Below are 13,774 nucleotides of genomic sequence, written 5' to 3' on the forward strand. Positions count from 1 at the left end.
GTAACACCAAGGTTGTGACAGCAACATTGCAATCGTCAAACATGAATCACAGTGTGATGAGACGGGGGTGGAAGCAGCAGCCGGCCTAGCTTGTAATGGGCGCGAAGCAGCCACAGCGCTGGGTGTGCAGGACGCATTGCGGCAGGTGAAAAACCCTGGTGCACCAGGGACGATGCGTGGTGTCAATGGGGCTTGCAATGCTGGGCGCAGAAGAGGAGGCTACTTGTTGCAAACGCATTTGTTGTATTGCCGTGCGAAAGGGGCTGCAAGACGCTGAGTGATGCGGCTCCAATAAAATCTTGTCAATCACCATCATGCTTTGGGTACTGGGCAATGCAGCAAGCAGCATTGGCCGTCACAGGCAAATCCTGTGAGGCAAGCCGTTGGGGAGTCGGAAGGCGTGCCAGCTTTTGATAGCCATAGGGGTGGGCGGTCGGAGGCCGGCGGCAACAAATGCAGACACCTCATCAAATGCAAGATGGTCAACAGGCAGGCCTTGGGTGCCCACGGTCAGCAGCTGGGTTCAGTGCTGTCTTGAACCCACAGCAGCGGTTGTCGCAATTGCTGGGGTGCAAAGCGAACAACAAGATAAGTGCCTTGCGTAGGAAGAAGCCTGGGAGAATGCAGGTGTGCAATGAGGTTGAGGGGTGCGTGCTGCTAGACGTGCTGCTAGAGCGTGCAAAAGGAATCGAGGCGGCTCTGGTGCCACATGGTTGATTGCACACCTTGGTATAATCGCCTGACACAAAGAAAGGCAGGACTGCAGTGTTGCCCCGTAGTCAGCAGCCAAGTTAGGCGGCGGTGCGGCAGCTGGCGTGCGTTGCGAGGACGAGCGCCTCACTCGCCAGCCACAGCCCCACCGGCGCCGTCACCAGCAGCACTAGCAGAGGCGGGGTGCACCAGTCTGGGGAGAGCCTGTGGCAGCGCAGCCATGCCCTCAGCCGCTCGAGCGGCGCAGCTTGCACGCGCAGCGCGTGGCCGCGCGCACATAGGTAGCGCGCTTTTGCAGCGCGCTCGGAGCTGTAGGTGATTGCGCTGGGCAGCATGAGACCAAGCAGCAGCACCATCGCGACGGCCAGGGTGCGCAGAAGGCAGAGGCAGCGCTCGTCTGGGCAGCGCGCGTCTGGGCAGTCCTCCGTGCCCATGTTACAGGGCTCTGGGGTGGTGGCGGTTGACGGCACTCTGAGGGGCAGCTCCCCCATGATCGGCGCCCTGTGAAAAGGCGTGTGGAGTGGGGGCAGCGGCTGTCATGTGGATGAGCTGCGGACGCTCCTGGCCGTTCCTGCATGTCACGATGTGTGACACGCGCCAAACACAACTCATGCTGTGTGCCTGGCGAGGCGTGGGGCGTGGAAGTGGGGGTGGAGCCCCGCCGGTCGTCGAGCCACTTTTGTGAGGCGCAGGCAGCACCAACACGAGGGCCCTGCTGTTCTTGAGGCGCTCCACTGTGTTGTTGGGTGCGCTCACTGCCACAACAACGGCGCCATGCCACGACCACAGCCTCGGCACGCCGCCCCAGTGCTCGGGGCCTGCAGCCTGGTTCTTGCAGCGCTAGGGCTGTCACCACCTGCAACTTCCATGCGCACCCCGCCCATTCGCCGCACGCGGCTGCATGCACACGCACCCGAGCAGGGTCGTTGCCGACAGGTCCACCAAGAGCAGCACGAAACGCACGTCACCGCACAGCCGTGCGGTGACGTCAGCAATCATAGGCTCAGACCAGGCCGCTCCCACAACTCCCAGCCATCCCGAGAGGAAGATTATCACGTCGAGGGCCAGGAAAGGCGGCAACAGCACTGTGGGCACTGGGTGCATCATGTGTTTCTGCAGGTAGGCCAGGGGCACAGCCAGCAGCGACACGGCCAGAGTTCTCCGAGGGTCTGAGCGCTCGCTGGCCATGCGCCGGCGCCACCAGCTGATGCTGTTTTGGGACAGCACCGTCCAGTAGAGATGGCCTCCCGTGCGCGTCATGCGCATCGCCGCCTGCGCTGCAACGCGGTGGCGCGTGTACCAGCGCCACGCAAGGGATGTGGCGGCGAGCTGCAGCAGCCCGAGGGCCAGCAGCAGCAGATGCGGCGCGAGGACGGTGAGCGGCGCGGAGGTGCGACCGTCACTGGCGTCGATGCTCAACAAGACCAGCTGGTGAAGGGGAGAGGGCGTGGTGCGGCTCGTGTTGGTGCGTGGGCTATGCAACCATGGCAACATCTATGGGGACTAGGCTGGTTTGGGGTTGCAGCACAGCTGCTCAGGCACGCTTTGCTGACTCAGCACATGCTGCAAAAATATGCCAACAACCCAACAACACAGGCTCAGCTCGGTGCTGGCGGCCGTGGCGCGATGGACCGACCTGCAGCTGCAAGCAGATGCTGACGAGGCATGTGGCGATGTCAAAGCGGCAGCCAGCCGTCGCCTGGTGGTGCCAGAATCCCCTTTCAAGCTCTTTGTCCTCCAAGCGCAGCCTGCAGGCATTGAAGCGGTCGTGATTGACAGTCTGACGTGCAGTGTCTGGCAACGCTGCCACAGCGCAGCAACGCGATCTACGTGGCCAGTGTGATGTGTGCTGCGGGGGTTCAGGCAGGCTGGCGGGCTTTGTTGGGATGTGTGCTTTGGCTTCAATCGACGCCCGAGTTTGGCCCGAGTGTGGCCCCCAGGTTCTGCTGCCGAGGTGCTGGCCTTGGCCAGCGTTGCGCCATTCCCGTCATCTCGAGGGCGCGGCGCCCGCCAATCACCGCAGGTTGGCGAGTGCCTCTCGCAGGTGGCCACGGGACGCTGCCAGCCCACCGCTGCCATCTGTGGGGCTGCTAGGCCTGCCATCTGCCTCTCTGTTTGAAGACGGCCCAGCCATGCCTGCTTCGTCGCAGAGTTCCCTCGCTGCCAGGGCACGACGAGTCGCTCCAAACAACAGAGCCGGGGTAAGTCTAGGCTATACTGCTGAATATTGCCATTTTCTAGCTGGCTGCTTGACGTTTTGATCTGGCTGGCCTGTACCATGCATCATAGAAAGAATTTGCCAACCCCTCGGAAGATCCGCCTGAAAGCTTGTACCAGCGGTGACAACGTATCATATACATGGTCTGAGGATGTGATTCGACTCCTCGGTGTCAGCTGTTGAAGAAGCCGTCGTCACCGTGTCACCAGCACTTTGTCACCATGCCACAGGCGGTTGTGTGTATGCGATGCTTGTCCACCTGCAGGGCGCGAGGTGTACTGAGATGGCAGCAACGGCACTTTCTCTTGGCAGGGCCCTCCTCCAGTGCTGATGGCAGCCCCTTGTACTCCATCAGATCCTGTTGCCATCGAGGGCCGGCGGCGGCCCCCCCATCACTCATGAATTGCTGCCCTCCCCGCCGAACCTTCCTCACCTCTGCCTGCAAACAGAAGGGGAAAGCTGTATTTGCGAGCTTCACAAACTTGTGAGCAGTCATGTGCGCAGCGCGTGTATCGATCTCCTTGCCTGACACTCATCGCGGCCTTGCACATGTCTGTTGTCCTGGTGCTGACATCCCTGCCATCCACAACGAGTACGATGGTGCACGCTAGACAGTTACAGCTGAAAACAAGCTTGAGCTGGACAAAAACATGTGTGCTCATGTGCAATGTTGGCACTCACAAAACATGGCCAGCTGACCTGTTCGAACACCTCGCAGGATGTGCACATACATTCACACACATAGAGTGGCAATCCGTTGGAACCCGCACCAAACCGTTGCAAGCATGATCGAGCAACAAGGTACTACCAGCACGATATTTGCCCTGAGTTCTGACGTACACCAAGGCGTGCTTTTGCAAAGGACAGAGGCGGGAAGCCGTACAAGCCTGTGGACGGCGAGCGCAACAACAGCGGTCAGTGCAAAACCACAGTGCAGAGGTTTACAGAAACCGGGCGTGCCGAGGACGGCACTTGGTTGCAACGGGCCATTGGGAGCGCATGATCAGGCATATCTGTGCGGGTTGGAGGAGGGGTCCTTGACAGATGGATTTGATTCGTATAAAGCTGCCAGCACATCAATGACGCGCAAACACCTTTTTGAAACACATCGTCTTTGTGCCTCATTCATGCTTCGTACGGTGACAGTCAGCAGTGGGTTGGCATATGGGCCTTGCTTCAATACCACGGTACAAGAAGTGGCGTGCAAGCCGATGGCAAGTCAAAAGCTGTATTAGGAACCATGCGGGTTGTGGTGTCGCGCATTGCACAAAGACGCAGGGTGTGTGAGTAAACAACCCAGTACAAGTCGTCGTGCCTACCCACCATTGCTGCCTGGACCAGCGATGCTGATAACAGTGACACAGCAATTGTGGCGATGTGTTTTGGCTAGGTGCAAAATGGCATGGGCAGAAAACTGCCCAAACAGCACGTTGAATAGACAGCAACGTGGTAGCATGCATGAGGGTAGGAGTGCAGGAAGCGAGGAATATCACCAAGGGCTGCTTGTGCCTATTCATTCAATCAACGCACCACAGCATGCCTAGACGATGGCAGGCCCAGGCCATTCCCTTAGAAAACGTGCAACAAACTGTTGGCTAGAGTACTGTGTCTCCCCCAAGTCAGCAGCCCGATCAGGCGGCGGAACGGCAGCTGGGGTGCGTTGCCAGGACGAGCGCCTCACTCGCCAGCCACAGCCCCACCGGCGCAGTCACCAGCAGCACCAGAGGCGGCATGCGCCAGTCCGGGGACAGGCCGCGGCGGCGCAGCCATACATTCAGCCGTTTGAGCGGCAAAGCGCGCACGTGCAGCACGCGGCCGCGCGCAAACAGGTAGCGCGCTTTCGCAGCGCGCTCGGAGCTATAGGCAATTGCGTTGGGCAGCATAACACCACCCAGCAGCACCAGCGCAACACCGAGGGTGCGAAGAAGGCACAGGCAGCGCTCGTCTGGGCAGCGCGCCTCTGGGCAGGCGTCTGCGCACAGGTTGCAAAGCTCTGGGGTGGTGACAGTTGGCGGTACGCTGAGGGGCAGCTCCCCCGTAATCGGCGCCCTGCAGAAAAGGTGTGTGGATTACGGGCAGCGCCTGTCAATTTTAATCGGCGCCTAATGAGTGAGCAGCGTGTTTGATGGGCGCTCCTGGGCGCTTCTGCCGTCATGATGCAGTCAATGTGGCACGCTGGACACCGCGCCGTGTGCCCGACGCTGCCGAAAGGAAATTGTAGGGTGGGGCGGCGGGTATGCTAGCAAGCTGCAAACTTGCCCCACATCCTGGCGTTAATTAGGTTGGACTTCTGTCGCCGAGGCATCCATCAATTGGTGGGCGCGCTCAGCGCAAGCAGGTGAGCCCATCAGGGCCGGCAAACGCCGACCCGCACCCCCTGCACGCCCCATAAGCATCAGCACGCCCGCGCACCCGAGCACCGCCATCGTTGTCAAGTCCACCAGAAGCAGCGTGAGTCGCATCCTCCCGCACAGCCGCGTGGTGACGTCAGCCATCACAGGCTCAGACCAGGCCGCTCCCACGACCCCCAGCCACCCTGAGAGTAAAATGATGACATCCATGACCAGGAAAACCGGCATCAGCACGCCGGGCACTGGGTGCATCATGTGTTTCTGCAGGTAGGCCAGGGGCACCACCAGCAGCGACACGGCCAGCGCCCTCTGAGGGATGGGGTGCTGGCTTGTCACGCGGCGGCGCCACCACCGGATGCTATCTTGAGACAGCACTGTCCAGTATAGGTGGCCTGCTGTGCGTGCCGCGCACATCGCCGCCTGCGCCACGACCCGGTGGTGGGCGTACCAGCGCTGCGCAAGGGATGCGGCGGCGAGCTGCAGCAGCCCCAGGGCCAGCAGAAACAGGTGCGGCACGAGGACGACGGGCGGCGCGGGATCGCGGCCGTCGTTGCCGTTGACGCTGAAATGGACCAGCTAATCGAGGGGAGTGGGCGCGGCGGCTTGTGTGAGTGCGTGGGCCAGGGCACAGAGCGATCCTAGGACGTGGATCCCAAGTCCAGGCTCGACTCAGCTGCTGAGCCATGCTTATGCTTGGTCAGCCCATGCGCACGCTGTGTTTTCTTGCCCAGACATTGGCTGCTCCGCTCGCTGCTGGCGGTCCCACCTGCAGCTGCAGGCAGATACTGACTAGGGAAGAGGTAACGTCGAAGCGGCGGGCGGCCCCTGCCTGGTGCACCCAAAACTCTTTTTCAAGCTCCTGGTCTTCCAAGCGCAGCCTGCAGGTGTTGGGTGCGGTTTGCTGTTGCACGTTCCCGCATGCTTGGCAATGCTGATGCATCATCAAACGGTAAAGGTCGATGGGCGTTCCTTTTGAGCACTGGTAAAGCAGTCCACGGGACAAGCGAGGCAAGTTGACGGCACGGTCAGCGGTCTGTTGCGGTGACGGATTCTCTCAGCCTGTGGCCCCGCCGAACGGCCCCATGTGTGCTGCGACGTGGAGCTTCGAGCGGGACCTGCCGAAAGGCTGGCGGCGCGCTATGTCCGCCTGCAAGCACTAGCAGGCACGTGCACTCACCGCAGGTCCGCAAGCGCCTCTTGCAGATGCCCGCGGGATTCTGCGACCTGTCCACTGCCATCTGTCGTGCTGGTGTGCCTGCTCTCTGCGCTTGTGCGCGAGGAGGGCCCCGCTTCGTTTCGAACTTCACTGCCCGGGCCGTCTGCAAGACTGCATGCCCCTTGCATCTTCCAGACACAAGATGTAATGAAGGATAGCGACGTCGCAAATTGCGCCTTTGCTCGCTGGCTGTGGCGGCGTGCCTCCACCGATCTGCCGTGAATGAGTGAAGAAGCCAGACTCGAGTGGGCAACGTGTGAGGACTGCACTTTTCATGACTGGTTGTTTGCAAGGTGCTGAATTTCAAGCAATCCACCGTCTCGAATGTGAGGTGACACACTGATCAGTCATTAGACTTCACATGTGACCATCGGCACCAGTGCGCTCTCCTTCGGCCTGGCTTCACTGCTCATCGCTCCTGGCGGGCTGCATCCACAGCCGACAGACCTGTCGTCCTGGTGTGCCGACGCAAGTTGCATGGGTGGTGGCGCATACTGTACAATTGCACCACAGGCACCGCAAAACCACAGCCAACGAGTAAAGATTACATGGCTGCAGCTGCAGCTGCATAAAACCGTCGGGCCACACTCCACACGGCTCGCTGCACCCTGCCTTGATTATTTGCTTAGGAGCTGTGGTACCCGATTCTGTGTTATCTGGGCCAAGCAGGGGTGATAGGTGCGCGTGTCAGCGCGCGAGTGCCACCTGACCCACAAGCAGCAAAACCGCGCTTGCCCAGCATATCGCAGAGCACACGCAGCAGCCAAAACCCAAGGTTCCCCCTTCTTAAGGAAAGGTGCAGAACTTTACGTTTTTTGCTTTGAAGCCGCATTGTACAGCCCTGACTGCCGCCAATGCCAATGGAACTGTGGGCGAGGGAGCAGTCACCAGCCATGGATGCCGTGCGGTCACCTCTCCACGTTACCTGGCCAACCCCGCCGCTATTGCTAACACCCTGCTTGGCCTGTGACGAGGTGCACTGTTTACAGGCAAGCCACAAGTTGCTGGCTGCACCCACCAGGTAATACCTTGGGAAACCATGACTATTTTGCATGCCAACCTGGGGCAACGGCTCCAGGATGGGGGCGCATGCGTTCTCGTACGTCTCAAGTTCAAGGAAAGAAGCGACCCCCTGCACCATTGTCAGGCGCAGAACAAGGGAAACAAACCAAACGGCAGCAAGCACCACCTGTGCCGCTTCAACATGGCACGCTTGTACAAGCCATAATTTCCGATCGATAAAGAAATGCATTAGGGGTGTGCGTAGATGTGCAGCACGAGAGACCGACAGGCCTTGCTGTGTGAACATCGTGAAAAATGACAAAAGCAACCGTGTTTTTGCAGATGGTGCAGCTCCTGCATGTGCTGTGGTGATGCTTTGGCACGCAGGCTTGCAAACATCAGCGCCTGGAAGAATGAGCCACTTGCGCCCTCCTCACAATCCCCCCTCAGCAGATACGGTAGTTGTTGTCGTGCACCGGCACCAACGTGACAGAAAGGACATTCCTTGCACCACATTCAATCGGTACAACAATGTTGAAATCAGAACAGTCCAGCCGTGTGGTGGGTTCCCCGCCCCCTGCCGGTGACAACATCAGATTTGCACTCAGGCAACCCAATTAGAAAGCAGCCGTCCCCATACTGAACCCCCTGGGTACCACAGCACACTTGTGAAAGTGCTAGCCAAAAAATGAGCCTCAAGAGACCTTGAGATGTGAGCGCCCAGCCAGTTGTGCCCACCCATGGCGATGGTGGTGCCATGATATCTGCACCCTCCCTCACCACACAATCTCCGGGGGGGGGGCACCAGGGGCCAGAATAGTGAGGCCGCCAGCTGCAGCCTGGCAGACACAAGAAGGTGAAGGAAGCGCGGCTGCTGCGAGGCCACGCAGCTGTACCAAGGCGGCCCAGCCCTAGCAGCACAGCCTTCCTCAGACGAACGCTCACAAGCCAATCGTCCAGCCTTGGTGGCTGGTAGTGTCACAGCAGCCGCCTGCGCGCTCGCAATTCTGACAGAGGCCCCGTTTGATGCCCCTGGTCTTGGGCTCAGAAGCCGAGGGAGCCATGCGAAGCACCTGCTGCACTTCCGACCGCAGCTGTCGCTGCTCGTGCACAAGCGCCTGCAGCTGTCGAACCTGCAGCTGCTGCTGCGCGGCCAGCTGCAATTGTCCCTCCTGCAGCTGCCTTAGCGCCTGCAACACCTGCTCCAGGCTGCCGGGTGGCTGCTGGTGCTGCTGCTGTGGCGGCACCCGGTGCTCCGGCTTGAGAGATGGTTGTGCGCTGATGTGGTGCGTGTGCCGGCGCCGAACCTGGTGGTGCTGCTGAAACGGCTGCTGCTGGGCCTGTTCGTGTGGCGGCGGGGACTTGCATGACACAGTGGGCTGCGCGCTCGGCAGCGCAGGGGCAGCCGCTGCTGGCCCCCCCTCTGCGGTGGAGCTGGCCGCGGCCTCTTGCTGATCTGGCACCGGCCGCTGCTGACCGAGGCCGTTGGCCTGGGGGCTGCGCACCTGCAGCAGCACCCGCGCCCTGAGTACATCAACACACCTGGGTGGCGGCACGGCGATGCAGGTCAGCAATGAGTGCGTGTTGCGCATTTGGGCTGTGTGTGTGTGCATGTGTTTGTGTGTGGTTTTGAGCTCAAGACGACCATGCCAAATCACAAACAAGCTGGAGGGCCACAGCAACTGTCATCCGCCCTGTGGCCATCCGTCATCTGTCAGAGCCCCATGCTCACGCGCTGTGGGTGCACAATACAGAGGCCGGGGTGCACGGCCGAAAGCGCGCCGCTCGAGGCATTCCACGAACCTGAAGCTGTCACTTGCAGGTTTCTTCCTATCCCGTAGCCAGCCAGCAGCTAGGGACCGCCGGAAGCAGCGGATGCGCGAGAGCACGTCGTCCAGGGTGCCTGCAGTCAGGAGGCTGCAGCGGTCGCAGTTGGCCAGCTCCTCCAGCTGGGCGCTGGTGAAGCCGCTCAGGTCTGTCTCTCCAGCCTGGGGTATCAGGATATCAGACACAAACGCTGCCGCACAACTTGCGGCAGGGCTGCCAAGCTCCATGGCTGGGCTGGTTGCACGCGGAGCAGACGGCGGTCGAAGCCCGCGCCGGCGTCTCCGGGCCCCCGCTTGTGCGCTGAGCCGAGCGTCAGCCCGCCTCCAAAAGGTGCTGAGAAGGACAAAAATCAACCACAAACGAGCACGATGCCAGCGCCGAATCGACCGCCGTGGGTTATCGACCGCCGTGGGCACGCCAGTTCCCAACCTCTCATGCAACAGGCAGCGGATTGCGCGTGTATTATATGCTATCATAAATCTCAATTAGCTTTGGGCAGCAAGTGTGCATCGCTCCCATCAGGCACGGGCCGTGAGTTGGGTGCAACCCTTCACGTGAGATTGGGCGAGTTTCGAGCGAGTATTACAGGTTGGAGCGCTGAAGTCTCAGGTAGAATTCATCGCATCAAATATACTACGCTCGGATCTGATGGTGAGGGGCGAAGGGACGGCCGCACACGCGCACCCAGTGTGACGTACCGGTGGGTCAGCGGATGTGAGCCTGGTGGGGCGAGCGTCATGGACTGTATGAGCACGTTGTGGTTGTGCGCCTGCCGCCACCGCAAGTTGCAGCACTGGTTACGAGCTGGAAGTGCTGGAGAAGTTCCAGTGACACACCGTTGCTGCGTTGCGCAGAGACGTCATGTCTGGGCTGGGGTGGAGGGACGAGCCACCTAGAAAGCTCTGCGCTGTACACATTGCCACCTTTCTGGGTATGCTGGCCAGGTCTGCTTTGACGGTGGGGTGTATGCGGCGGTTATTGTGCCGAACCACAGAATGTTGCACTGATGAGCCTGCCCGGATTTCTGCTCGGCGAAGCGTCTGGCCAACATGATGATGGCAAATTGATTTGTTGATGCGTGTATGCAGGAAGCATGGCACCGGAACTGGTCTTCAAAGGAACACCGGTATTAATTTCTGCCTGTCTCTAGAACCCAAGTGCTGTATGTGGGTGCCGCAGAGCTCAGCCCCATCTCACAAGCATCAGTGCCACACACAGCGGTACGGTTCTGGTGGGAAACTGGCCATCTGATCTCTTCTCTATCTGCTACAATGGTATATATGGTAGGGGAGAAATGCTCTTCGGTGGATCAGCGGTTTGAATTGGCCGCTTGCTCGTCACCGCACCCCACGCTGTGACTCGGCAGCCGGCAACGCCTAGCCGCTTTCTTGCTGCCATGCGCACACCACCCGCTGCGCTCACGCCCCGAAACGACGCGCTGCTGGGTGTACCTGCTGCAGAGGTGGCAGCTGGCTGGCCAGGTCAATTGCCAGTCACGACGGCGCTCTTCACTTCGACTACCACTCGTCCCTTCAGAAGATTGAGAACCCTAGTAGCTAGCTGCTTCCCACGCGCATTACCGTGCACGCATCCACTTCTGCGCCTGGCAAACCTTGACGCGGTCTGGGAGCCCGCACAAGCACCCTTCCGTAGGGCATGCGGGCTTTCAAAGCAAGTTTCAGGCACGGTTGTCCTCGCATCAGTCCTCCTTGAGCAGGGGTTGCCTGAGGCTGCTGCGTCCTGCTTGGCGTTCTCACGGTGGCCTCTCTGCGCGTCATGCGACAGAAGAAGTAGCCAGGGGTTTTGGGGGTGTTTGGCCGTCCCGGGCCCGACGGACGCACGGCACTACCGTAGAGGCTGCAGTGGCGCGAGAACCACGATGGCTGTCGCCGCCTCGGTACTGCAGCAGCCGGTTCTTCCTGTGAATTTGCTTTACGATGCCAAAGAGCTGATGTGCGTGGTCAGGGCCTGCGGGCCCGACTTCGGCCCGGATCACGCCTCACTGCTCGAGCTGCTCCAATCCTTTTCGATCTCGCCGTTTGGCACATGGTGATTGGGCTTGTCAGGCGCAGTCATGCTTGGTGGGGTCCGCTGGGTGGCAGCGCACGCTGGCTGGCTGTCGCGCTGCAGCTGCATCATGCGCACTGGTGGAGTGCAAGAGAGCATGCAGGATCTCCGCCACATGACATCCATGCTGCGGGCCATCACCAGCATGATAATAGCATAGCAGCACCTGCCCGGCCAACATCAGCTTGGATTGCTCAAGCACTGGCGTGCGGGGCTGCATTGCCAGGATCGGGGCTTGGGGGAAGGTGTCCTGATGGTGTGCACCTCCCCTCGTATGCTAACACTGCAGGCAGTGCGCCGCCCCCAGGAGTGTGCAGCCCATCACAGTCGTGCATGTGCTTGCTGGAGGTGCGGGCGCGTCACATATCTGGATTCGTGTCATCCTGCAATTTCCATACGTGCTGCCCCACCTCCAAGACGTGGCATGCGCTGTCGACGTTCCACTCGCCGATTTGGCACACACGGCCGAACGTCTTCAACCGTGCTGCCAAAATTGCACGGCTTGTTTTCACATCAAGTTCTTGCACTGCTGGCAACAGATTGGTGCCCCATGCGGGCAACCCACCGCGCCCTGAAATTGCAGACACCGGCCCGGCTCTTCGCATGCTCCCCGACCACCAGCGCATGGACCCCAGGTAGGTACCAACACCCAGGCATGTACAACCGAGTGGTGGTTGCATGACCTGAATCAAGGCAGAACGTGATTGTTTACGGACACAGCAGGTGGTTGTATGTGTGAGATGTCTGAGCTCTGCACAGCACTCAGCTTTACATGGCAACTCAGCGACACCTATCTGCTTGGACCACGGCATCTGCGCCCTATGTCGGCTGTTATGCAATCGCATGCTTGCTCGCTGGCTAACAGCATATGCCGTTGCCCGCTGCGTCCTGTGTGTCTGGACCTGCAGCAACCTGCAGAGCTTCCAAGCCGTGCACGCCCAGCTCGCGACAAGTGCGTCGGCTATCGTGATCCGCTACGGCAAGTCGATGCGGGAGCTGGTGCTGGTGCCAGCATATATAAGAGCAGCAGGTGGTTGGGCTGGGTGGAGTGGGCAGGGGGCTTGGGACGCCTTGTTGGTGCAGGGGTCTTTGGAACCGCGCAACTGCTGCTTGATCTAGCTATGCTCGCAGGAGGAGTAGTGTTTATTCTCGATGCATCCACGCAGGTGCTTGGAACACCTCAGCCCACTGCTTTGCATGGCTCTCACCTGGCTGCCAAGCGATGCTATTGCTGAGTGTGTCGTCTGGTGCTGATTGGTCCAGCCCCCAACTGCGCCTCTGGCATATCTGGCATAGAAATCACCACAGCGAAAGGGTTGCTGTCTCTACATGCGGGTTTGCAATTGCTGGGGTGCAAATCATGGCAGGTCAGGGCGCGGGGCTGTGATCTGGCAGCTTGCGGTTGCACCCACTTCATGTGTGATCTGGTGGGCCAGGAATCGGTGGCAAACAGAGGCTGATCTTACAAGCAACCACAGCTGAACCCACTATTCAAAAACAATGACTACACAAATGGCGTATGATCTGGAAGTGTGCTGTGGGGGCAAGTTTTGCACCTTGCTGCTTGACCAATTTCGTTGCTGTGATCTCGCACATGTGTCACCGACACTTTGCTGGCAAGGTGAAAGGTGTTTGGGCCACATCGTCTGTCCACACAAGCCTGTGGTTGATCCCTGAGACATATATTTCAGCCAGTTGTGTGTCGTGTGTTTGAGCATGAGGTGTTGACTTGTCACACAGGAGTAGCATTTGACACTTTGGTTGAAAGATTGCTGAAGGGTGAATTCACAGCTGCAAACTGTGCCACACTGCCGCGTCTGGCTCCCTGCTGCCACGCGCTCTGCGCGTGTGACATACCCAACTCATGGCTGACAACCCACTGTCTGCCGTTGTGATCTGCCTAGTAATCCGCATACCCTGTGAACGTGGTGTGTTTGCGTACGCATGCCTCCTCGTGTGAAAAGATGTCTTCGTGCAAACGTGTCAAGTGCATGGGCATGCAGATGGACGTAAGCTGTGATCACCCTGTCACAGGTACACACCAATCATGCAAGCACCCCCCATGCCCTAACCTCATGCCGAAGTGTGCGATCATCGCACTCAGCATGATCGTCACCAGCCAAGCGGAGCACCTCAGTCGCGCGGAGGGTGGCACCATAACATCATCTCCCTCCATTGTTGCTTCTTACATGACATGTGTGTGGTCATGCGCACACGCGCGTGCGCGTACACAGACACAGAGACACACACACACACACACACACACACACACACACACACACACACACACACAAGCGTGCAAGTGCACATGTTTACGCACACACACACACACACACACACACACACTCTCTCTCTCTCTCTCTCTCTCTCTCTCTCTCTCTC

Source organism: Monoraphidium neglectum (genome assembly GCF_000611645.1).
Source record: "Monoraphidium neglectum strain SAG 48.87 unplaced genomic scaffold scaffold00080, whole genome shotgun sequence".
Classification (NCBI taxonomy): Eukaryota; Viridiplantae; Chlorophyta; class Chlorophyceae; order Sphaeropleales; family Selenastraceae; genus Monoraphidium; species Monoraphidium neglectum.